The 23,092-nt window shown below is 43.5% G+C and overlaps 1 long non-coding RNA gene across 1 annotated transcript in view; it reads right to left on the reverse strand.

Annotated features, from left to right (window-relative positions):
- The window catches only part of LOC142100114 (uncharacterized), a 35,806-nt gene extending 25,145 nt beyond the window's left edge, over positions 1 to 10,661 (reverse strand). Inside the window, exon 1 of the long non-coding RNA XR_012678711.1 lies at positions 10,383 to 10,661. This is a non-coding gene — a long non-coding RNA (uncharacterized LOC142100114). The remainder of the gene's footprint in view (positions 1 to 10,382) is intronic.
- Positions 10,662 to 23,092: the final 12,431 nt, after the last annotated feature.

The raw sequence follows: 23,092 nt of genomic DNA on the forward strand, positions 1-23,092 counted from the left end.
TAGGGAGAGAAATTTCTGGCTGCTTTAGAAACTCTTCCTTAGATGTCTTAATTAACGATATTTTACCCTGTACATCAGACTTATCCTTAGGTTTTCTATATTCAGAGACCCCAATCTTCTTGCGTTTTCTAGTCACTTTTGGTCTGAAACTCAGTTCACCTTCCCCTGACCTAACCACCTCCCAATCCATTTCCTCATCACTCGAAAAAACCAAAAACCTATTTGATAACACTAGACCATCACTGCCTTTTTCCTTAGCCCGATTTCTTTTCCCCCTTCTACCTTGCACAACAAAAGGTTGCTCTTTAGTCACCTTAGAGAGAGCAGAAGCTGTTCTTGAACTAATGAAAGGGCAGGATTAGCGGTAACAATCTTTAAAGCAGAACACCCCTCTACCAACACCACTTCCCGTGCCTCTACTACTCTAACCAACTATGCATCAGGGATATACCCACTGTTATTATGTGATGCATGAGGGCATCTGCTAAACGGATGCCCCATTTCCCCACACAAATTACAGCGTATTCTTACACAACCTCTAGCCTCGTGCCCCACTTCACCACAGTGACCACACTTTTGGGAGGGGCAGTTGGCACTGAGGTGGCAGAAATCTCCACAACGGTGGCACATCCTCGGCTGACCTGGATAAAAGCATTGTATTCTGTCACGCCCTATGAACGCAGCCGATGGTATATGCACCAGGCCAGCCTCCGTGCACCGTAGATCAACCATGGCTGACCATCTTCCACCCCAGACACCATAGCTAGGATCAGGTACCTTGACTATAGGAGAAACCAGGGTTGCATATCTCTTTAACCAAAATGTGATGTCAGATGAGTGTAAAGATTCATTCCTCACCAAAATCGTTATTTTCACACGTTCTTGTTTTGTAACAGGAATAGCTCTAAATTTTGACCATGGATCTGTTCGCCTGCATCCCGCCCAATGGGTCCAAAAAGCCTGCAAACCGCCATAAGAATAAAAACTGACATCATACTCTGGTGACCCGACTGGGTGGATGCAGGCAAACAGATCCGCAGCCACAAATTCAAAAGCAGAAAGAAACATTTTTAAAAAATCTGCTCTATTTGGGGGATCATTTCCTACAAATTTTAATTGAACTACGTTACGTCTCTTGGGAGGCTGTCCCCCAGGAGGTATTATTGATGCACCTTGCTTTGCCCCCCCAGACACAACTCCTGCATAGGACACTGTACCAGGCATAGGAATAGGGGTTGGATGGGGATTGTTTACTGGACAGGTAATGGTTACAGTAGGACCATCGTTCACAATAGCCTGATTTAAAGCAGAAAGTACATTTGTTACATTAACCCTTTGGGCTCCCAAGCCACTCTCTTTAGGAGCTGAAGCCTGATTTGTATCAACATTCTGTTTGCTAGAATGACCTGCTTCAGGCATCATATTTGGCATTTCTTCTATTGCATTTTCAATTAACTTCAAAGCTCCTTTTGTTATATCGAACATTTTCAATGGACCAAAAATTGTCTCAATTACTTTTTCTGAACATCACTAGTTTCAACATTACAAACTGCAGACACAGAAATATTATTAGTAAATTTTACATTAGGCAACATATTCTGTACCACGGAAGCTTTGGACATGCCCCCTTTACTCCTGTAGACAATACCACTGGTTTCAACATGAATATCGGATACAGTAAGCTTATCAAAAGATTTTTCATTTGACAAAATATTCTGTACATTCTGAGTTTTGGCGACGCCCCCGTTGCCAATGGAGACGACACCACTAGTTTCAACATTGCTGGCAACAGACACAGTATGCTTATCAATATGTTTAACATTAGATGATACACTCTGTACCTCCGGTGCCTCAGCCACACCCCTTTCGCTCCCGGAGGCAACCTCCGCTTTAAGCTGTAAACAAGGGGACTCACCATCTGCAGGCAAACGCTGGGCCAACGGATCTGAAAGACTCACACAAGGAGGACTCAGAACGGCATTATCTGCCATAGCCGCGCTCAGGATACCGGTACCGGGACTTCCAGTTTTTGCCGGAAGTGACGTGGGGATAGCGAACGCTGGGTCGGCCACAGTAACTGCGGTCACACCTACGCTCTCCCCAACACCACCTGCAGTCCCCACCGGTTCCTTCATTGGCGGTTCTCCCTCCAAGACCCTGATATTATCATACAGAGACACCGAGTTTGTAACAGTCTCTGAGGCTGTCAAATTGTCAGGCAAGGGTACTGAGGAGTCCTCTCTTTCAGACAGATTCCTCGGATGCCACAGTTTGCATACTTGAAAATAAAGCTTGTAGCCGTTGTTCTTTCCTTTTGAGGGTTGCATTCATGTCTTCAATCTCTAGGGAGATAGAGACCGAGCTGCTACTATAAGCATTATTCCTCTCTCTTTTTCTGCAGGATTTGCCTTTTTAGCTTTAATATTTCAGATTCCAGTTTTTGGATTTGTTTGTTTACTGTTGCCTCATCAACACCGCTGGGCTCTGACTCTGGAAGACAGACATCTGAAGCACTTAGTTTAATATTATTCACAACTGCCGCAGCATCACACTCTGCATTGGAAAAGGATTCCCTGTCAGTACTGGATTGCTTTTTTGTCAGATAAGGCTTGCACAGCTTCACTTTGTCCAGAATCTGGTAATTCGACTTTTGCAGTGACCCCTTCACGGTGAATGGCAAATTATTTGTTAGCATCTGCAATCATCATCACCATTTATTTATATAGCGAAACTGACTCCGCAGCACTGTACAGAGATCTCACTCACATCAGTCCCTGCCCCATTGGAGCTTACAAACTCCACACAGATAAGGCAATGTCTGCCACTCCTGCCACAGAGGCTGCCTCAGGAGCCTGGGGAATTTCCATAACTGACATAGTACATGATGCAGAGGGAGTGCAGCGGGTATAACCTTCATTACACATAGGCTGACTGGTTAACCCCTCACCAGCCATATCACTGTTAAACACTGCAGACTGAGTTTTACTAACAAGCTGCTTTTCACTGTCCATTGTTTCTTCCACTTTGCTCAAAGGCAACACAGATGATGAAGGGGGACACACAGTCTCATCAGTGTCTCTCATGCTCTTTTCAGCCCCTAATTTTCCCTTAGCAGGATCTTTATCTTCCACATTCAAACCACAACAATTCCCCTGCTTTACTTCCATTGAAATCCCAGCATGATCTTGTTTTGCTGCATTCAAACTTTGCATAGGCTGTAAAGACAGGGTGGATTTACCTGATTTTGTAGCAGATTTAGCAACTACTTCTCCACTCAAATCTTTATCTTCCACAGGCTGAGTATCAGATGTTTCCTTCCTCTTTCACCTCTGGTGCATCAGGAGGGAGCGTTTTCTCCACAGAGGGAGTGTTAACTGGACTGGAGAAACCAGTGCCATTTCCTGGGTGCGACTCTGATGGAATCTTCGTTGCAGTACCCAGGTTTACAGCAGGCTGGATTTCACTTTCCAAGTCCTCATCCTCCAAGCTCACAAATGGCCAGTTGTAACACAGCTCTGGCTGGTCACCAAGAGTTTTGCTGTGACCTTCCCCCCATTGAGGAGAGAAGGGGTTGCAAGCGGTGCTTCCTAGTATCCACCTGTTCAAGGTCGACATTCCTCAACATAGTAGGCGGTTTAGCTAGTTGCAGACTCTCCTCCTTAGCTGCTTGCTTCCCAGCATCCACTATGACATGGTCCTTCCCCAGCTGGGTAGCAAGGTGTCTCACCTTAGCTGACCTCATAACATCAGCAGCTGGATGGGGCATCTTTTCCCTGCGGTTGACCTCCATAGGCTGGGTGACCACTTCTTCAGCTAGTGGAAGAACCTGCTGCAGGCGATGCCTTTCGGCATCCACCCTTTGGCACTGGTTTTGCCAGATTAGGCTATTAAGCTCTCCACAATCTGATGCCTCTTCTTGTGCCAATTCAAAACACTCCTCTAAGCAATCCAGCTGCTCCAGGAGACTCTTCTTGGGCTTAAGAATCCACCACCGGTAGTCGCTGAAAGCCTTGAATGGGTTTGCTTGATCACGTTTGAGGTCCCTACAATCCTGATAAAAATACGGAACACCACGAAGTTGACATTCAGCCACTAACACCATCTGGTCCATCCCTTCTAAAGAATCTCTCAGGGCAATTTTTATGGTGGTGCTGGGACCCACTCTAATCGCTGCGGGTTTATGACCCACCACTCATTCTCAAATCTCAGGGCCTTGGCCCAAAATCTCACACTGCTGACTGGGTGCACGGACCCACTAGCAAGCCGGTCTGTAGGTGGACCGTTGTTCCAACCTACTGCAGGCGTCACACTTCTTCAGTGTGGCTACTACCTACTCTCATACACAATAGGGCTAGGACCCATTACTTCGTACTGCTCTCACTTCACTTAGTACCTCTGAGAGGGCATGCGGACCCTACTCCAGCCAGTACAATAGCCTTCACTTGTGCCTGCTCCTGTTTTGGATATCTGCAGAGCCCTGGTCCACACCTCGAGTATCTTCCCCTGCGGCTCTACCTGGCTCGCCTGCCCGGGACTGGGTGATCCCACTGCTGCCACCAAATGTGAGGGATCGGTGTCTACCAATGCTGTCTACCTGTATGTGGGTAAATACTTACACCCAGGCAGATATCCAACTGAACCAATGGTAGCATTTCTTAATGGAACAGCAACAACAGGCACAAAACCAAGATATGTACAGGAGTAATAATTACAGGTATGCACAATGGATACGAGAGTAGTACATACAATACAATACCGGTCCCATTATTGCACCTTGGGTAATCTGACTATAGGCTTACGCTTTCCTGGGAGTGCGAAGCCCCAGTAACTGCCAGCAGGGCGGTGGTCCAGCTTCACTTCACCTCGCTTTTGGCGAGCACACAGATTCACAAGTCCTGGGGTACCTTATCCAAAGGAAGAGGAACAAGGATCCTCGCAGTCTCTCTCTCGATCGCCGTCCTCCATAAGCAGACAGGAACCATTATCTCCTACACCCGTGTGATCTCAGGCTGTAGGGTGTGTTGACTGTCTGCTGTGTCTTAGCATAGTAAGGCAAAGGAATACTATACACATTTCCTAATTAAGGTGCTTAAATCAGACACAGAAAGCCATCTTGTCTGGCTTGCGAATATACTACTAAACATTATCTTGTTTGCCTACAGATGTAGTCAAAAGCACAATATTACAGTTTCTCATTTTTAGTCTGTAACATGTGGTTAACTAGCAATGTAAATAGCAGGGTCAAATATTCACAATCCACATCAATGGTTAAAGCATAATGTATTGGTGACTATTCACTCAATTGTGTTATAAACATAACAATTGCCTGACTAGATTTAAACAGAGGAGGGAACACTACCCCTAGCTAGATCTCCTGTTGTTTAGGTAAACAAAGATAGTTTCTGTTAAACAGTAGTCTGGTCTACCTGATAATGTAATTATTGATGTATTGTTTCTGCAGACCTAGAATACCCATAGACTTACTCTTTGGCATAAGTTAACAATAGGAAGCCCTAGAAATAGCATTAATACCTCACCTACAGTGTAATAGATAATATGACACAATCTTATATATTACCAATCTTAAAGTTAATATTCAAACACAGTACAGGGGTGAGAGCACAGACATGCCATGGGAATGAAAACACACATATGGAATATACAGTCATAATGTGTGCTAGGGCAGACACTCTAGGGCAGGGGTGTCCAACCTTTTAGCTTCCCTGGGCCACATTGGAGGACGACGAGTTGGTTTGGGCCGCACATAAGATACAATAACGATAGCTGATCATCCAAAAAACCATAGAAAACATAGTTAACACACACACACATATATCACTTTTTTTTCAAATCCCCCTATACTTACCTTTCAATCGCTCTGTTCAAAAAATCCTCTCTAGTTATTATACTATAATCACTTTTTGTATTGTTTCAAAACAATATCAATAAAGTGCATTTAAGCCAGGCATTGTATATCAGGGTGCCCTGACCAGGCCTGCGGTACCTGACATATACATCACTGACCCCAAATTGTGACTTGTTTTGCTAATGACACCACTATGTTAAGGGATAACAACTTATAATGCCCCATTAGTATTACAAGTAGAAGTATGTAGCAGGGAGATTAGGTCCATGATGCTCCAGGACCAGGTGACTTTTATTCATTTGTCAGTGTCCCTTGAAATAATAAAAAAAAAATCCCCCTTAACTTACCTTTTAATCGGCTTGTCCTCCTGTCCTCTTCTCTTTTCCAATTCTGTGCTGTTGATTGTTCTCCTCGCGCGGGTGACTCCTCTGTGCTGCGTTCCGCAATGGATGTTGGGCGTGATGACATCACGCCCGACATTCACTGCGAGCACCGCACGGAGGAGACAAGGGAGGGAGCCGGAGTACCAGCTGACGTGACAGCGTGACCGCAAGGTAAGTAGTTTCTTTTCTTTTTTTTGTAGGATTTTTTTTTTCATTAACAGTGCTGCCCCCTTGCTACAACCAAAACTCATTCTGGACCACATTTACAGGCATGCTGGGCCGCATGCAGCCCGCGGGTTGGACAACCCTGTTCTAGGGGGAACATGGGGATAAAAAGTACATGTTCAACAGTAGTGTGACAGTGTGGTTTGTTGTTAATATATATTACTTGCTGTTTGGGACCTCTCCCCCTCCCCCTCTTCCTTGCCCTCTCTCCTTTTATGATTTCCTCACATTACATACAGTAATTTATTACTCCTATTGAAATGCTTTGGACACTGCCAAATCTCAATCATCCCTCCACAAATCCTCCGACTAGTATAATTTTCAAAGATCTTGCTTCCTACTTCAAGAACAAGATTGATAAGATAGATTCAACATGAAATGGTATCCTTTTTATCAACAAAACCACCAGCTAATTACCTTCTCTATATCCTCTGGCACCTCTTCTTCATTTGATCCCACAAATTAAGATGGAGTATCTACTCTATTCTTATCTTCCTACTGTATCACTTATCCTCTTAATTCTATAACCTCGCAAATTAGTTGATCCCTGTATCCTGTGCTCATCCCAACTTTAAAAATCTGTAATCGTTCTCTCTATATTCTTTATATCATTATTCATGTATGCAGTGATCTCTCTTATTCTGAAAAAACTAAATTCTCTCTCAATTTACTGTCCCATCTCTCAGCTCCAATTCTACTTTAAGCTACCTACACTCACCTTACATGTTGTACTACGATGGACTCTCCATCTTACCTGATGGGGTCCAGCACGCTTACCTGTCTGCATCCGTTGCTTCCTCTGGGGCTGAGGCGTGGCATCTCAATAGATTTATCTTTTCTGTTTCTCAGCCATTGGCTGACCAATTACCTCTTTTCCTATCTCTCCCAAGAATTTAAGGCACCTGTTCCTTCCCAATAGTGCCAGATCTTCTTATCCTACACCCTGCTCCGTTGTATCCAGCTTCCCAACTAAACCTGGAAATCCTGCTATGCTGTACCTACAGTTCTCTACCATGCCTGGTATCCAGTAACTCCTGCTTCTCGGCTAAACCTGGAAATCTTGGTATCCTGTATCTGCAGGTCTTTCATCTTTCCTGGTATCCCAGTCCTCAGACTTCTAATATCTTATCAAACCAGTCACTATGTGCCCACTTGAGAACCGGAACCTACGGGGTTGAAGCGGCTAAGGCAAAACCTCCTTGCGGTGGTCCCTGGTGAACACCTTCACCTCGTTAGCCTTTTCGCCTGTGGTGGATAGAGTCAAACCACGCAGACTGCAAAGGATCCAAAAGGCTTGCCATGTATCATGGTACATGCTTTCTTTCCTTACACAACCTATTGGACAATCTTCAGTCAGGCTTTTGTTTCCAACACTACACAGAGATTGTGCTGATTAAGGTTGCCCATAATTTGATCACTGCTAAATCTAAAGGCTATTACTCGCGTCTAATTCTCCCAAATCTCTTAGCTGCATTTGACATTTTTGACCACCCTCTTTTCACACAAATGCTCCAATCCCTAAGTCTTCAGGACACTGTCCTTTCCCGCTTTTCATCCAACAATTGTAATCACTCTGACAGTGTGCACTTCTCTGGATTCATCTCCTCTCCACTTACTTTATCAGCTGGAGTACCACAAGGCTCAGTCCTAGGCCCTTTGCTCTTCTCTAGCTATACCATTTCTCTTGGAAAACTAATAAACTTCTTTGTATTTCGGTATCATATCTATGCAGATGATTCCCAACTTTTTCTGTCCTCTCCAGATCTCTCACCGTCTGTTGGTCCATGTAACTAGCTGTCTTTTATATCTTGACGTCCTCTTATGAACTCAAGCTTTCAAAAACAGAGCTAAGAATACCATCCAACAGAAAAAAAAAAAACCTGACAGTTCTATTTCTGATGACGACATATCCATAATTTCTACAAGCTCACTGCAAAGGTGTGATCCTTGACATAGGACTATCCTTTGCTCCCTCATTAAATCTATATGTAAATTCTGTTACATACATCTAAAAAAAACATTTCCAGAATATGCACATATCTCACACGAACATTGCAAAAAATGTAATTCATGCAATCATCATCTCCCGAATTGACTATTGCATTACCTTCCATACTGGTCTTCCCCAAATCAGACCTCAACCCTACAATCTTTTTTTGTATGCAATGGTCAGATTGAATTTTCAAGCAAAATGAATCTACTGCTGATTTGCTCTGGCAGTTTCTACATTGGTTGCCTGTTTTTTACAAATTAAATCTAAAATATTTGCACTATCATACAAGTGTGACAAAATGGACCGCCTATGGACCGGTTTGGCTTGCCTTGCCACTGTCCCCTTTTCGTTATCCCAAATGCGCACTCTAACCGCAGTAGGAGGGGCTTAATCTGCTGCCACCACTGGACTCCTTAACGGCATCCAGAACCGCATCCTTCGGAGTAACTGTCGCTGCTAGTGTACCCACTTGCTGGTACACCTGGGCTAGTACCCCTGACCTCTTGCCTTCAGATCAGGGTTGCTGTGGATGGTAACCCTGGCCTATCACACTGGCCAGAGCTGCAGATAGTGGGCAAAGAGTTGGTACTAGAAAGCTTGGTCCAAATGCAGAACAGCTAGAAAATGGATTAGATTTGATGTAATCTGCAGGTCACAGGAATTAGACATCAAAGCAAATTTCTTAAGCAGTGATGCTGATTACCTTAGGAAGTCCTAAAAAATGACAGTTACAGCCACTAGTTGAAGGTACTTGCGACACCCAGAAAGGTACAGATGGAATGATACACTTTTGACATTCTGACACACCCTAATCCTCCCCGGCCCCAACACGTCTGAGTTATTTTTAGTATCAGGATGCAATATGGATTTACATGCATTGCAAAGGTAACAAAATTTTCACTAATCCGTTATATGCTAAAAATTGCTGGTTGCATTATTCGGAAAGGATCTGAGATGCACAATGAAAAGCCTCACAGGCAGAGAGGCAGCGGCCCCCTCTGTCTATACAGGCTAAACAGATGTGTTGGCTACTGAGATGGAAAGGTCTAAATAAAATGAGGGACTTTCTTTAGAAAAGTTATACAAATCCAATCTTGACAACCTGTTTCAGAAGTTAGTAATCAATACCTTCGAAATTAATGTATTTCCTATACAGAAATATAACACAATATAATAAAATAAGTACATTTCTAATACACAGTAGCAAGAGTCCATACATTTGCAACAATCTAAATTGGCATACCGTGCTAATAATTTAATTATATTATTGCAATGAGTTATTTATAAGTGATCCAGCCACAAGGTCATCAACAAAACAAATCTAAATCAAATAAAAAAAAGCTACATCTCTTCACTTGTCTCAAAATATGTCTCAAATTGGCACCCTCGTTCTCCACAAGATCTGCGTCGCTCATCTACACATTTCCTGTTTTCATTCTCGGTTACAGGACTTATTTTGGGCTGTATAGAAAAAAACACAAGAATTTATACAGCGCTGGGAAAAACTCAACCCAAATGTGTATCAATTGGTGCAATTTCAATAAAAAACAAACAAAAAAAAAAAAACACAAAAACACATATATCCATATCTCAGATAAAACATGGATAATTTAACAACAATGCAAACAATTAATAATTCATGTAAGACTTAAATATAATGAGGACTGACATAAATCATAAAAATGAAATTATACACAACATAAGATGGGAAATAGATAGTACTGCCTTATCAAGGTGATGGTAGATATAATGAGAATGTTTAATCCAGTGTAAATCCTGAATGGAAAAGATCTGGTAGCTGGACACAAATAATGGATCGATTAAGCAAACGGCAAGGATGCCGATGAGATGGAATGAAGAAAGTATCTGGGGACTGGATAATAAACTGGGGATGAGCGTGATGGTACACACTTACGAGTCCCCGTGAAATCCGTTGATGGAAGAATAAGTCCCGCATTAAACTCCTCCGTGCTGGCGCTGTCAGCGTGTCAGCATGTAGCTCCGATGTGTGGATGGAAGAACAGGTACGCAACTGTAAGAAATCCGTGAAAACACACTATGGCAGAATGGTTCCTAGTGAGTCCATAGATGGTATATCGCATCAATGATGTGGACTGGATCTCCGTTTAGCTGGTAAGTGTAGAAGTTGGTCACGATAATTCACAGCAAACAGCTGGTGTCTGCATGTACGGCAATGCGTTTTGTCCACTGATTGTGGACTTTCTCAAGCCTCGATTCCAATAGTCCAGTTGTTGATCTTTAAATAGCCCTCCCTAAGTGGGCTTAATTGATTGAATTGATTATACCTGATGTTTCTGATGGCAGTACTTATCTATTAACAGAATAGATATACAAAGTGCTAAACCCATTGATTTTTCACAAATAACATTGCCACCTTGGAGAGTCTCATCATCCAGTTTCCAATATATAAAACATATAAAGAAAATAATATAAAATGAGAATAAGTACACATATAAAAATAAAAATAAATAAGAATTATATATACAATTATATCTCTAAAAAACCACAAAGCACAGAGTAGGTTGACCAAGTCAACACTACATAGTGGGTAATATGAAAGTATATTCAGAATACTGGATAAAGGGAGTTTTATGGGTCCCAGGACAATAGGTCCACCAAAACTCCACACATCCCATGACATCATGTATCCCTAATCTAAAGACAGCAGTCATTGAACTCAATCGTCTCGTTGAGACCTTCTGGGAATAAAGTTTGTAACTTGAAAATCCACATAGCTTCCCCTCTGCAAAGGTTGGAGTATCTATCCTCCCCCCCCCCCCCCCCCTCCTGGGAGTGGCATCAAACCTTTCCAACCCTATCAATGTAACACCTGAAGCTTCGCTCTTATGCTTCTCGGCAAAATGTCTTGAGACTCCATGTGTGAGAAGTCCTTTATTAATATTAATGCAATGTTCTCTGAATCTGTTTTTCAAAGGGCAAGTTGTTCTGCCTACATATTGAAGGCCACAAGGGCACTTCAATGCATATGCCACATATGACGTCGCACAATTAATAAATTGAGATTTGATATACCGTCCCATTCGAAGTTGATTTAATTTCTTTAATCCCATTAGAGATATGTTTACATGTCAGACAGGTGTTTTTATTGCATCTATAGCAACCGTTCGCGAAGGGATCCAGGTCCTCTCTACATTGGATCCAGATGACTGTGATTTAAAGAAACTTGGTGCTAGCAAACTCTTCAGATTATGATTCTTCTTAAAAACAATTTTAGGTTTATCACCTATAAGATTACGTAAAATATTATCTTGTTGTAAAATCTTAAAATTGTCAGTGATAATCTTCTTAATCTTATAGGATTTAATATTCTATTTGGAGATGAATAATGTGAGACTCATCTTTCCAATTTTTCTTATTTCAGGTCCCCCTGCTATAATATACTTGTCAACTTTTCCTCGTTGGCTTCAGGGAGATTGCAGGGGGAGGTGGACGTGCAGCGGTGGAGCTTGATGAATCTCATCATTTTGGCCCCACCCCCTAAAATTGTCACAATTTTGCCCAATTACAGCAAGGGGATGAGCTAAGATGACGCGATATTTGCGTCATTATACCCTGCCCCCCACCACTTATCTATTGCGGAAGAGAGAACCGGAAGGTTGCCCTGCTCTCCAGGGAGGTCTCCCGGAAATGTAGAATAGTAGGCAACTAAGCATTAAAGGAAAGTAGCTAATGAATCTCTAGAGACTGAAGTGTCTTTTGCATTTCTGTCTCCATTACTGAAGTCATGTTTTCTTACCTGTCAATCTTTGATTAAATCTTGGTCTCACTGAAAATGGCCACCTGCATAGGAATCAATACATGGACATAGGACACAATTTCTGAACTGTCATCATGCCACAGATGGCGAAGCCAACCACGTCTTGTACTGGCTCAGCATCAGGGAGAATGCCAGGCTCTTCAGGGAGTGAGGGAGATCACCCCTATTTTAGTGAGTCTCCCTGACATTCAGGGAGAGATGGAAAGAAGTTGCTATGATGACAACCAATCCCAGGTTGGCCAGCTAGGGGCTGGATTCCCTAGGGAGTTGAGGTCTGACCAAAAAATGTGCAGCCCCCACTTGGGGTACACAGCCCTGTGCTGCCAGCACAGAGGGCACTTCCCACACACCTGGCAGTGGGTGTGGCGTAATTAAAATTTTAACTGACCCTAATGCTTCCAGCCTATTGCTGGCCGGACGATAATCGGAAGGACAGACAGCATGGGGCCTGGTCTATTTTTCTCTAACCAGCTCTAGGCTTAGCAATCCAGGGCTAGTGGCACCATAGCAGGGAAACCCGGAGCTATGATAACCAGCCCCAGGCTGGTCAGTATGGGACTGGATTCCCTAGGCAGTGGAATCCACAGAAATAAATTTGTGCTTTACCCCCTCTAGGAATACCTAGTCCTTTTCTGACAGCACTAGTGCTCTTCCCAGTCCCCGGGGCATTGGGTGTGTGCAGTGGCGGATTGGTAATAGGCCTTACCGGGAAGTTTCCCGATAAGCCGGTACCCTAAAGAGGCTGCCTTTGTAATGAATAAAAAAAAAATTTCAAGCACTCCTGGAGCGCGCACGCCTGTGCTTGGTGTGGGGCATTCAGCGGGGGAGGGTAGCTCTGGCGGCTGCCTCTGTAATGAGTGAAATCTTTTTCTCCCTCATTCGGCAGGAGGGGGTGGCCGTTGTTTGTTGGGGCTGGCCCTATCAATGACCTAATTGAGACAGGCAGCTAGACAGACAATCACACTACTGCCAAACTGCCTGTAATTTAACAGCGCGGGGCTTTTTTGGGAGAGAAGTCTACGGACCTGCCAACTGTCAGCAATAAACTTCCAACAATGAATATTTGCAGACAGCAGCTAAGTGCAAGGGGCCGGCGGTGGGGGTGTTATGTCTGTGATTGTGTGTGTGTATATGTCTCTACAATAATAATAGTATGTATATGGTAATAGTCAGGGGTGGATCTAGAAAATACTGCTACCCGGGGCGATGTAGGGGGGGCGATTTAGGCCCCGCCCCCTTTTTGACATCTGAGGCTGTCGGCGGCTGCATACTATGTGCAGGTCCGTTCAGCAGTGACAGGCAGGGACAGTGTGCTGCCCGGATGCTCTGATTGTGTTTAAAACACAATCAGAGTGGCTGGGCAGCACGCCGGCCCTGCCTGTCACTGCTGAATGGACCTGCAAATAATGTGCAGCCGCCGGCAGCAAGCCCCTGCTAGGGGGGGCGATCGGGCAGGGCAGAAATATTTATTTAGTTGTATGCAAAAATAATACACATAAATCGAAGTGAAAAGAATATTTGTATATATTTCAATTATATTTCTGTCAAAGAATAATTTACAGCAAACTCACACTGTACCCGTTCATCTCCACACACTCTGTGCCCTCCTTCATCTCCACACACTCTGCCCGCTCTCTGCATCCCGGGGGCCAGGAAGAAAAATAAAAACGAAAAAAACAACTTACCAATCCGGCCATGCCCAGGACCCAGCATCCTCCTCTCTCCTGCGGCTTGTCACTGAATGCCGGGCGTGATGACGTCACGCCCAACATTCAGTGAGAAGCGTGGAGGAAGGAGGATGCTGGGTCCTGGGCACGGCCGGATTGGTAAGTTGTTTTTTTTTCTCTTCCTGGCCGGGGCACCTCTGTGACAGCGCCGGGGCACCCCTGGGAGCCGCGGCGCACACTTTGGGAACCACTGACCTAGGTAACGAGCTTGCGGGGTGGGATTTATGGTCATGTTATCAACATAAATTGAAATGTCAGGCAGGAAGCTTCTGTTTTTGTGTGGGAATATTATTAATTCATTAGTTTTTGAAAGATTGAGTTTGAGTTGGCGAGATGAAAAGATGAAAAGATGAAATGGTAGAAAGACAGTCAGTAACGCGAGACAACACAGATGGTGAAAGATCAGGAGAGGATAGATAAATTTGTGCATCATCCGCATAGAGATGATACTGAAATCCAAAAGAGCTTATTAGTTTTCCAAGAGAAGTGGTGTAGATAGAGAATAACAGAGGACCTAGGACTGAGCATTGTGGTACTCCAACTGATAAAGGAAGCGGAGCAGAGATGGATCCAGAGAAATTAACACTGAAAGAGCGATTAGATAGGTAGGATGAGAACCAGGATAGGACAGTGCCTTCAAGACCTAGGGATTGTAGCGTTTTTATGAGGAGAGAGTGGTCAACAGTGTCAAATGCAGCAGAGAGATCCAGGAGAATTAGAAGAGAGTAATGGTTATTATTTTTTGCTGTGATCAAATCATTGACAACCTTGGTCAGTGCAGTCTCTGTGGAGTGTTGAGAGCGAAAGCCTGACTGAAGAGGATCCAACAGGTTGTTTTTTATTTAGTGGCCACCTAGATGCCCTCTGTATTGTGTGGTGTGGGCCACTAGGATGCCCTCTGTATTGTGTGGCAGTCACAGAGATGTGACAGGCTCCTCCTTGTATTGCTGTGATAATGCTGTGCTAACCCGGCCTACAGTTAATTTGGTCCCGCCCACATGAGGTCACTTTCAGGGTTTTTTCCAGGGCCACTTTCAGTTCCCAATCCGCCCCTGGGCCCCTGGGTGTGTGGGATTAAAGTGTGCGTAAAAAAAGAAAATATGTGTAAAACACATACCAAAAAATGTTCCAAAGTATAAAAAAAAAGAAGCCCATAAAATAATCCAAAGGAGAAAAAAAACAGCCATCGGCCCTGCTCGCATTGATTGGTGTTTTAATGTCGGCAGTGTGACTGTCAGCATTTTCACTATTTTATCCATGTTGGGATTTCTTCCGTGGAGGTGTTTATTCTGTTGGGATTTCTTCGCTGTCAGTATTATAACATTGAGTATTTCCTCCTTGTTAGTATTTTCATTGTTGGCATTTTTGTGTCAGTCATATTTCCGTCTGTATTTTCACTGTCGGAAATATGACTACCACTGCAAGGAAATGGAAGGGAGGAATTTTTAAAAAAAATATTTATACTCTCACAGGCAATCTGCCATCCATCACTGGGTGGTGTTTTTCAATTGTACTTTTTATCAAATTAACTTTTATGTGTGGTTTGACCGAATATAAAATTGTAAAATGAAAAATGCTGTTTTGCAAAGCTACCCTATAGTATATTTTGGCAAAAGTATTTTCATATAGGATCTAGTTCTGTTTTACTAGATTAAAGGAAAATATTCAAATCTAAAACAACCAGAAAAGGAATACTGGTGCTTGTAAAATGCTAACAAAATATTTACAAAAAATGTAGTTATGGGATTTTCAAAGGACAACCTCATATTTAGTGTAGTTGTTGCTAATTAAATATACCTCCCCCCTCACATAATGTAAATTGTGGGTCCAGTTGTTTAAATAGAAAAAACATGGAATTACATTTAAACTGCATAGATGGATAGAAAGAAATGATTGTACACTTTATATTCTAACTTTTTTTGCATGTTGCATCCCAACAGATCACACAAATTTCAATAACATGGGGCTGACTTCCGATTTGGTTCCTCAGATTGGTATGTCACAAACTCATAACAACCGAACACAGTTGGCCCCAGGGATTGCCTTACAAGACCATGAATTATCTTCCAAATATGCTACAATAAAAGTCACTGGTAAGTTTTTATTAGAAAAGAGTTAAAACATTAAAATATAAAAATATACAACATGTTTGATGACATAATGATGCCTAAAGGACCATGTTAATGTACTTGTCTAAAAAAAAATAAAAAAAATAATATATATATATATATATATATATATATATGTTTATATATATATATACATATATATATATATATATATATATATATATATATAGATATATATATATCTATATATATATATATAAAAGAATAGATACAAATGGCGCTATGACACTGCACCACAGTATAATAATATTAGAGTCCAATGTTTTGAAATGATTCCTGCTTATATAACACTTCCCCTGTGCGGGCGGCTGCCAATCCTCTGTAGCAAGCGGTGTAGCAGGAATAAATCTAAAAGTAAATGAGAGGAGGCGCACAATAGTGTAGTAAGGCTAGTTAATGGAGCCAAGTGGAAAATCCAGAAAAGGAACCAAACCACCAGAAATGAGTGAGCCAGAGCTTCCCACCATGTGGATATCGACAATGTCTAGAGTAGATATATATAGCTCATAAGGTGAAAGATCACACAAGGCCAAATGACGTTCAAGAAGATAAACAGGTCACACCAATGAAGATGTATGCGTACCAGAAGCCAAAGGTTAATGGCTTATCTGTTGGATTATCCTGTAGACTGTGAGGATGTAATCAATCTTCAGCCACCATTGATTATCCAATTGGTTACATGCTTTGAAAGTGTCTTTTCCCACAGATACAGCAGACTGACAGGGTGTGTCTACAGTGAGAGCAATCAAGCAATATATATATATATATATATATATATATATATATATATATATATATATACAAAACAGTTCCTTGAGCTTATCAGAACAGAAGATATTTGAGGTACAATTGAGAACATGATACAGTATGCAGAAGACACACACACACACACACACACACACACACACACACACACACACACATATAATGAAATGTGTTATATTATATGTTTTCTGTTTTTAAGATGTTTGCCTGTGGAGCCTTATTGTTATAGAAGTTATTCACCTCCTACATGTCTGTTTGTCTCCAGTTATAAAGTGGACTGGGATATAGCAAACTTTATCGAATCAGTCCATTCAAATTCTCACAGCAGCACAACATGTTTCAGGAGATAAATGTTCTAAGTTGTGGGATGCAATATCCTGCCCACTTGTGTGATTAAGTGAGGGTTATGTCAAACTGAGGCTGGAACATCAAGAAGCCCATGCATTTACTTTGTGCTGACACCTTCACAATAACCCCAAATAATACTCCCAATAAAATAAAGTCAAGGAAATAAAATTGAGGGTGTAGCTGTCACTCTCAAATGCTTAATTAAGAGGTACATCTGACTAGGCAACCCTTTGTAGTACATTTTGATCCACTGGATAGATGCAACTACAAAGCAATATTTGAAAGAAAACTAACTTTATTATTTTATATTGAAGTCCCACTAGAAACCTCATCCAGATTCTCCGCAAAACATTCACTTTTAGTTGGAGATCCCTGTTACTAATGATTTAAGATTCCAGGCTGCCATGAAAACCACAGTCACAGCAAATGATGTAGTGAACAGAGAGGCTTTGGAATGTCCTTCAGATCTTTGTCTGTATTATGACATCCTCCTTCTCCCACCCTCTGCCATCACAGGATAGCACTGGGGTAATGTGTTTGATTCCCAACTAGGGCCCTATCTGTGTGGAGTTTGTTTGTTCTCCACATGTTTGCATAGGTTTTCTTCGGGTGCTCTGGTTTTTTTCCAACAATCAGACACATACTGGTAGATTAATTGGCTTCTGACAAAATTAATCCTATTGTGTGTGTGCATGTATGTGCGCGTTAGGGACTTCAGCTTCTATGTAGCAGGAACTGATGTGAATGACAAATATTCACTGTACAATGCTGCGTAATTGGTGGCATTAGATAAACAAACAATGATGATGATGCTTTAAGCCTCTGTCTGTGAAGCAGACTGATTGTGTTTTAAAAGGAGATAATGATTGATAAGAGGATAGCCAAGACAAAGTGACTATAAGGTGTTTACTTAAAAGGTACTTAATTTTCTATTTAAAGAAGAAACAAATCTTCTATGTGGGACTGCTACTCTAAGAGTCTAGTTAGGCTTGTGCAAAGTCCTAACATCCTTTTCACAGGTGATCCACCATGTGTTAAAAGTTTGCTGGGACATTCTTCAACCCAAATGGTACAATTGTAATTTCAAACAGCCCAGACAAAGCTGTGTGCATATGCATCCATGGCAGCCACCTCATTCAACTTTCTGTAGTGCACGCAAAAGCTGGTACTTCTGTCCTAGTTTGGAATTGACACGGCAATAGTCGCCATGGTTTGCAGGTGAAGTAGGCACTCTGTATCTCTAATACACCCTTGATCTGCTGCCTCTATCTCTCTGTTCATGTCCTGCCTTGAGATAATTTATATTATAGGTGTGCAACCTCCTACCAGAGCTTTCCAAAGATAGAACATGGTATACTCTGCCTCGGTATTCTACAACTGTGTATGGTCCATCCCAGTTTGCCTGAAGCTTGTGCCTCCGCATGGGTACTAGCAGCATAAGTTTATGCCCTACCACCAGTTTGCGATCATGAACCTACTGTTCATGATACTGGCATTGCCCTGTTCTGTGCACCTTGACTACATTAGCCTGCCAACTGCATTAATTTCTGCAACCTATCTCTCAGCTGTATCACTCTAATACTGGAACCTCACCTTCCCAGATTGTCCCTTCCCAGGTTCCTGAACTAAGCCCAATGGCCAACGAACCTTCCGACCATATCATAGTTCAAAGGTGGAAGAATCCAGAGAAATCTTATGGCACTTTGCGATATGCCATCAAAAGTTGCTGCAATGACATCTCCCAGTTCTACATATGCCTGCAGTAACTGATTGAGGGTCCCATTGAATCGTTCACAAAGTCCATTGTTCTGAGGATGGTAAGGAGTGGTGCATACGTGCCCTACGCCAGTCTGCTCCCACATCTCCGCTTAGAATTGCATGCCCTGATAATTGACTATTTTATGTGGGTAGCCCAAGTGACTAATTATATCTGTGTGGACTTCGGCAAGATGTTTAGCATCTATGGATGCTTGTGCCACTTCGTCAAAATACCTAGTAGCATAGTCCACCACAGACAGTATGAATTGGCTTTCCTGTCCTGATACGTTTACTTGAGGGACCTATGAGGGCTATTGCCGCTCTCTGAAAGGGTTCCCCAATTATGGGCATGGGTTGTAATCAGAGATGTTCACTGACCCCTGAGTTCTGGTTTTGGTTTTGGATCTGGATTATCTTTGTGCTTTGGTTATGGTTTTGGCAAAACCGCCCTTGCGTGTTTTGGCCTTGCTTTTTTCCCCCTTACATTATTATTACTCTCAATAACTCTAATTTCAAGTCATTTGCAGTTAATTTTCACCACCTCAGGTCACAATATTATTTTCATACACTTGCAAAGACTGCGGCAGTTCTTGTCAGTGATAAGAAATCCATTGTCATGCCTAGGCATAAGACCAAAAAATCCACCTCTTATGTGTGGAATTATTTTTACCTAAATCCTGACAACAGTTGTCTAGCCATTTGTAGCATTATAAAGCCACAATCAGTAGAGGTAGGGACCTTAATCATCTAGGAACCTCATCCATGTTGCGCCATTTGAAGCGAGTTCATGGAAAGCTTTTGTGAAAATCAGAAACTTATGCTAAAAAATAACAACAAGCAGTCCATCAGCTACCTCCCTTCTCTCAGCTAGAACCCAGCACCTGCAATCTACACCCCCAGCAACTTCATCATCAACATTCTCACAAATGATCGGAGTTAGTCCTGCATCCAATTTTCTAAGGCGAGATGACTACTCCCCTATCCAGGACTCCTCAGAAAAATCCCTGAGCGTTAGGCTCACTGCCAGTGTCGGACTGGGGCATGAAGGGCCCACCGGGGGACTGCAACACTAGGGGCCCACCAGAGGGGGTGTGGTCAGCCATCATAGAGGTGGGACCAGAAACTAGAGGGGAAGTGGTCAGTCCACGAAGGACAGCTAGCACCATAGTGTAGTATATAAAGAATGCAGTGTGTGTATAAGGAGTACACAGGGTTGACTTGCCCCTTAGATTGGGCAGAACAGTCACCAAAAATCAGGATTGTCCCACTAGACCAGGCTTGGCTAACCTGTGAAACTGCAAGCCCCCGCATGCTTTGCCAATATATAGCAGCTTATTGCTGGAAGGGTATGCTGGGTTTCACAACACCTGGAGTACCACAGGTTAGCCAAACCTGCACTAGACTCAGATCATTTGACAGACTGTCCTACCTGTTCTTCTGACTTTTACAACCTGTGGCTGCTGGTTTCTTTAGTTGCGGGTTGTCTGGATCCTGGAATGTTGAGGGCCCTATTTGGAGAAAATAATGTGTACATTTAGAAAATTCCAACCAGCCCCGGCATTAAATAAATAGGACCCACAATTAATACTTAGGCCTTCCTCCAGCCCCAACATTAAATAGTATTCCCATTTAATAAATAAACCTGATACCCTCCCTTCAAACAGCGCCTGCAATTAATTAATAGCATTTACATTTAATACATCCATTACCCACAACCATTCCCAGCATTAAATAATATTCACATTTAATAGATAGCACTCCTCCACACACTTAGCCCCACATTCAATTATAGACCCAAAACACCTCAGCATTAAATTAAAGGTCCCATCACAGCCAGTCACCTTTCAAATGCGATCGCAGCTGGGATCGCATTTGAGGAAGAAATATAAGGATTTGGTGAGCGCTCCTTAGTTGAGATAAGGGGGAAAAAAAGGGGGATGGGACTGCTGCTTAGGGGGATTGTGATTTGTAAGGGTAGTTCCAACCCTTAAATAGGTAGGTTTAAGTATAGTGTCCCCTTAGCGCACACATAAGTAATATGTATAGAAATAATGGTTTATTTGGTGACAAATTGTACAGTGATATCACATAAAATAAGGTTGCAATCTCAATAATAGTAAACAGACATGTCACATATAAATTGGCATAAACAATCGTGATATAGACAAATAGTCGCCTTGGTTCAAACCTAGACAACTTGCAATATTCCTATAGAATTGGACACAGAGGTCCCAAGGAAGCTGTATAGGTATAATGAGTCCCAAAAAAGTACATAAATCCAAGTTGTACTTAGAGTCACAGTCTCTGAATATATGACCAGGCAATGCCTCACACTGGGATAAATGGTAGCGTTATCGGAGGCAACAGTAAAAATCAAAGAGCAAAGTCAGACAATATGCAGCTAGCTCGGAAAGCAAGCTCAGAGTCCTAGAGCTGTAGTGTTAGTAAAGTTCCGGTACTCATGATCGGCATTAATGTGATGTCATAATGCTGATTGAATAGCATAATGGTCCGATCCAATGTTGCAGAATATTTGTAGTAATAGACTTACCCCTATGGGGTTGGTGCGCTGCTGTGTCCTCCCAAGATGACTGTCTTTTTAGGCGTGGAGTATAGCGAGACAGAGCTGTAACTAGAGATTTTAGTGCCCTGGGCGAGAGACACCATTGGCGCCCCCCCCCCCCCACACACACAATTTTGGTGGGAGTATATGCTGCCTCCCAATGCGTGCACAGCTGGAAGAGAAGTAGCCATCCTACTGTGGTGCGGGGGGGCTGTCCAAATCTCTCCTACCTGTTCTTGTGGTTTGACTACCTGGTGCTGCTGCTGGCATCTTAAGCTCACTTGCTGCTTGGCTGGATCCAGTTGGGACCCTGTTTGAAAAAAAGTTATTATTCACCACAAGGAAAGCAAAGCAACTGGTGAATACTCTAGGTCTCCCTGCTCTAACCAGCCCTTTCATTAAACAAAGTACTCATGTTTAATAATCAGACACACACACTGAGGGGGAGTCAAAAGAAGAGGAAAGAGTGAAAGACAGAAGTTAACAGGCTGGGGAGGGGTAGAGAGAGATTCACAGGTTGGAGGGGGGGGATTCACAATTTGGGAGGGGGGAGAGATTCACAGGTTGGAAGGGGAGAGACAGGCCGACTGGGGGGGGAAGAGAGACAGGCCGGCTGGGGTGGGGGGAGAGAGACAGGCCGGCTGGGGGGGGGGGAGAGAGAGGCCGGCTGGGGGGGGGAGAGGGACAGGCTGGCTGGGGGGGTAGAGAGACATGCCGCCTGGGGGGGGAGAGAGAGACAGAGACAGTCTGGCTGGTGGGGAGAGAGAGACAGAGAGACAGTCTGGCTGGAGGGGAGAGAGAGACAGTGAGACAGGCTGGCTAGGGGGGAGAGAGACAGGCTAGATGGGGAGAGACAGGCTGGCTGGGGGGGAGAGAGAGACAGGCTGGCTGGGGGGTGGAGAGAGAGACAGGCTGGCTGGGGGGGAGAGAGAGACAGGCTGGCTGGGGGGGGGAGAGAGAGACAGGCTGGCTGGGGGGGAGAGAGAGACAGGCTAGCTGGGGGGGAGAGAGAGACAGGCCAGCTGGGGAAGAGAGAGTGACAGAGAGACAGCCTGGCTGGGGGGGAGAGAGACAGGGAGACAGTCTGGCTGGTGGGGAGAGAGACAGTCTGGCTGGTGGGGACAGAGACAGTCTGGCTGGTGGGGAGAGAGACAGTCTGGCTGGTGGGGAGAGACAGGCTGGCTAGGGGGCAGAGACAGAGAGACAGGCTGGGGGGGGAGTGACAGATAATTACTTACCTACATAGCTGCAGCTCCCGACATGTTTATATTCAAGTAGAAGCTGATGGGCTGTCCAGGGGGTGGGGCGCTCTCTGCTGGGCACTCACCATAATCATGCAGGAGCTTCAGGGCTGACCACGGGGGATGGGCAGCTTCTCGATCATCACTGTGTTGGAGGGCAGGCAGAATGGCCTCAGGGAGGAGTGTCCTGTGCTTTACTACACAGGAGCTCCTTAGTGCACCTTTCTTACAGGATGGAACAGCTGACTCTGCAGCAGACCCACATTTGTGTACTAACAGGGTGCCATGGCGCCCG

The sequence above is a fragment of the Mixophyes fleayi genome, chromosome 8 (assembly GCF_038048845.1).
Source record: "Mixophyes fleayi isolate aMixFle1 chromosome 8, aMixFle1.hap1, whole genome shotgun sequence".
Lineage (NCBI taxonomy): Eukaryota > Metazoa > Chordata > Amphibia > Anura > Limnodynastidae > Mixophyes > Mixophyes fleayi.